The following is a 5,000-nucleotide window of genomic DNA, read 5'->3' on the forward strand; positions in this document are numbered from 1 at the left end:
TCAATCATCTATTACAACTGGGTAGTAGTACTTTTCCTTTTATTCTAACTAGCCCCCGTCTATTCTATTCACCTCGGTTCTATTCACGTGACTCTACGCCGTAAGGGTGTCAAGACAAGTTTTGGCTCTGGATTTACGCATCTTTTACTACTAAAGCCCTTTCGGTGTCACTGACGACTTGTGTTGCTGTTTTATTCAGCCAAGGGACCCCCCCCCCCTCTGCTTAAGGTTTTCCCTGTTGTTGCCGACATGTACTACCAATCTGGGTGCCAGGGGATCCTTTTCGGTCCTGGAAAATACCTAAAATATTTTGGCATATATATATATATATATATATATATGTATATATATATATATATATATATATATATATATATGTATACATATACATATATATATATGCATATACATATATATATATATAATATATATATATATGTATATATATGTATACATATATATATATATATATATATATATATATATATATATATATTTCCAATGATTTTCAGTATAAATACTCCGTGAAAACAAATAAATAGAGGATGAGAATACGATCAAATATAAAGTTAAGGCATGACAAGCCTTTTCAAAATTGGTCCATTTTGGCAGACCCCAAGCGATTTCACTCAGATTGTGAACCTGATGCTAGTACCTTACCTTGACAACTCCGGCTCAATCCCAACGTCTAATGGTGCCATTACCACTTGCTCTAGCCATCTGCGTACAAAGGGCAAAGGTGAAATCATCGGCTGCAGTCAAAATTTTAGTGTCATTCTTTCATTAATTATTTTTATTCTGGCTGACATCATACTATTACATTCATTTCCGTAGCACACCCTCGGCAATGAGGGAGTTAAAGCCTTTATTATGGCTGACGTCAAAGGATTTCATTTAACATAGAAGATCCTCTGGGGGCTGGGACGACGACGACGACGACGACGATGACGACATCATCATCATCATCATCATCATCATCATCGTCATCGTCATCGTCATCGTCATCGTCATCGTCATCATCATCATCATCATCATCATCATCATCATCATCATCATCATCATCATCATCATCATCATCATCATCATCATCATCAGCACAATCATCATCATCATTGTCTTCGTCGTCGTCTTCGTCGTCGTCGTCTTCGTCATCGTCGTCGCTGTTGTCGTCGTCGTCATCACCATCACCTTCACCATCACCATCACCATCAACACCATTACTACCACCACCACTACCATCACAACCCCACCACCACTACCACCACCACCACCACCATCATCATTTTATTATCTTTTATCATTATTCCTTTTTTTATCCGACCTCATTATGGATCGAAAAGTCTCCTGTCGTCTTTCATGCGTCATCATTTTTGGCAAAAGCTCTTGTTCGATTCAAAGGAACCTCGAAGAACGAGGAAGAACTTTTGGTGAACTTTTGGTATTTGGAGATCATCGACAAGAGAGCCTTGATCGACTCGAAGGATCTCCGAAGAACAAGAAGGAACCTTGAAGAACGGGGAGGAACCTCAAGGAACGAGGAGAAACATCGAAGAACGAGGAGGAACATGGAAGAACGACAAAGAACATGGAAGAAGAGGAAGACCCCCGCAGAACGAGAGGAATGTTGAAGAACGAGGAGGAACATGGAAGAACGACAAAGAACATGGAAGAAGAGGAAGAACCCCGCAGAACGAGAGGAAGGTTGAAGAACGAGGAGGAACATGGAAGAACGACAAAGAACATGGAAAAACGGGGAAGAATCCCAGAGATCGAGGAAGATTTTTTGGTGACGAGATCTTGGTATTCAGAGACCATCGACAGGAGAACCTTAACCAACTCGGAGGATCCCCGAAGAACAAGAAGGAACTTTAAAGAACGGGAGGACCCCCGAAGAACAAGGAAGATCCTTCAAGAACAAGGAAGAACATGGAAGAACGACGAAAAACATCGAAGAACGGGAAGAGCCCCGAAGAACGACGAAGAATATGAAAGAACGAGGAAAAACATCGAAGAACGTCGAAGAACGAGAAAGATCCATGAAGAGCGAGGAAGGAAACTCGAAGAACGTTCACTCCGTCTAATGAAAACAAATGAGAAGTCGGAGGCCTAATTCCCCGAAACACAAAGGAACCAATTAGCATAGGATTGGCAGACGATAAGAAGAAGAAGAAGTCTCGATATCTCTTCAACACGGAGACGCTCTTCACGAACTTTCTTCTGGTTGAGACTTTATCTGACTCTTACAGCCCCTGACTGCTTGAGGGTCCCGACCCACGAGCACCATCTTCTATCTGGGGTACACCTTTCAGTTGAATAAAATCGGCCGAAATTGAATAGAATGAGACAATCACCTCTGATGTAGGACGCCGTATTGAAGTAATTAGAAATTGTGATTCCCTCGAACTTAAGATTTGCATCTCTTTTTGGATTCTTGTTTTGTGTTATTCATTGGCTGGACATCTTCAGTTTGTGTTCTGTAGCCTTCTCTTGATTTGATCACTTACAAGTAATTATGCATGAGAGAGAGAGAGAGAGAGAGAGAGAGAGAGAGAGAGAGAGAGAGAGAGAGAGAGAGAGAGAGAGAGAGAGAGAGAGAGAGAGAGAGAGAGAAAGAGAGAGAGAAAGAAAGAGAGAGAGAGAGAGAGAGATTCTTTGGTCTTGTCATTCATACCACCCTTTAGGCCTAGAGTCACGGAGTATTTTTTCATGTGGATATTATTCATCATTATGATGATGATTGATTCAATTTAAAGTCTCGAAACTCCCCCTTATCAAGGGACTAAGACGGTGCCCCTTACAGAGGACTTTGTAGCGTGGAAGCTAATGAACTATAGCCTTGGTTCAACTCGCCGGTGGCAGGGTTCGAACCACCATTACTTCAACCTCCGTCACGAGTAACGACGCCCTAAACCCCTCTGCCAGCATTAAACGCTTACATAACTCTTGGATTAACAATAACCCACCCGATATTCATTTTCAAAAAATGCATTAATACCTGACCTAATAACTCGCTTTAATTACGAAAAGGATTGATTTGATTTATATTCTGTTTTATCATATTATTATCATTATTGCTTTTTTTATCTTACTTCATTTATTTTGTTTTATTTTATCTTATTTCACTTTAACCTTGTTTTATCTGATTTCGTTTGACTTTATTTTCATATTGATTTCTTTCACTATCTTCTTTATTTCATACGTATCTACCCACATACATACATTCATACATATATACATACACACATATACACAAATACATAAACACACATACATACAGTACATACATACATACATACATACATAAATACATACATACATACATACATATATAAACATATATACATCCATACGTGCGTACATACATATATTCATACATACATATGTATATACATGCATACATATATACATACATACATACAAACACACACACACACACACACACACACACACACACACACACACACACACACACACACACACACACACACACACACACACACACACACACACACACACACACACACACACATATATATAATATATATACATATATACATACATACGAGCATACATACATACATACATACATATGTATATGCAAATATATACTGTAGACAAACATACCAAAAGAGCAAAAATATTTTCTTCTCATATAAGAAGATCAGCCGAGTCAAAGCAAACACCCACTCACGGCCTATCCTTTTTTTTTTTTCTACCTCCCTTATAAGAGTAAAAGTCTTTGTTATATGTATGTATATGTATGTATTTCTATTATTATAACTATTTTGCTTTATTCTTATTTCAATATTATTTTTATCTTATCTTATTTTACTTTATTTCGATCTTAACCCGTCCATCGCACTTCCCATTTTCTCGCCTCCTTTATGAAAGGTCATCCCTTGCTCCCGCCGCATCGCTCGGGTCCAAGGTAATGCACCAAAGTAAAGATAATTCTTTGGGAGAAATATGTTCTTGATGTGTCACGGCTTAATATGACATCCGGAATTTTAGTATTTATACTTTCTATGCTGGACTGTATGTACGTATTGTGTTGTGTTTCATCATCACTAACCAGCGCTTCTATCCTTGGTGATAATAGCACTGCCTTCGAGACCTTCTTAAAGTATACACAATTATAATAGTAGAAAAAAAATCATAATAACAATACAAAAAAAAAGGCTTTAATTACAATAAAATTCTTAAAGTTTGCCACAAGGTTAAGGAAGTCAGAACACAGTGATAAAGAGATAAGTACTAAGTAAATATATATAATAATTAAATAAGAAAAAATCAATTCAATATTCAGTTTCATACAAGTCCCCCCGACCTCTACGATCACTATCTCCCTACCCCCAAGCCCTCCCGCATAGCCCCCCCACGTTCCCCATTCCCCAAGCAAAGAACCTATATAATGACAATGACGATATTATTTGGTGTTGACCTGACTTGACCCCCCACCCCCCAATCCTTCATACTCCCTTCACGTTATCACTCATCCCCCTTGACGATAAGTCGTTATTACCGATAAAGCCGCCTTGGCCAGGGGGCGCCACCCCCCTCCCCTCCCCTCCCGATCCATAGTCAAAGAAATCTACAGAGAAGGAGACTCCAGCAAGGACAGCCATTGTCATCAGCGACTGAAGGAACATAGAGGACGTTCCAGAGCCCACCGCAGTCTGGAACCTATAAGGTTCAAGAAGATGTCTTTGAAGTCACCTTGGCTCAGATACCCATACACAGATAATGTATATACAAGTAGAAGACATCTTAAGGATAGGGGGCGGGAGGGGGGGGTATTATCAATAGCCAATAGGAAAGAAGGAAGAGGCGTTGCGTCTCAAGGACTCTGAGGAGTGTTTTGGGGAGAAGGGAGGAGAGAAGAGGCTAAGGATGAGGCTTATAAAGAGGCTTATGAGGGAGATCATAGGGGTTGCCAGAAGGACGTCTAAGAATAAAGGCACAGGAGGTAAGGGAGGTAAATTAATCGGGGGGAAATATTA

The sequence above is a fragment of the Oratosquilla oratoria genome, chromosome 11 (genome assembly GCF_046742065.1).
Source record: "Oratosquilla oratoria isolate Oo_2021 chromosome 11, ASM4674206v1, whole genome shotgun sequence".
Classification (NCBI taxonomy): Eukaryota; Metazoa; Arthropoda; class Malacostraca; order Stomatopoda; family Squillidae; genus Oratosquilla; species Oratosquilla oratoria.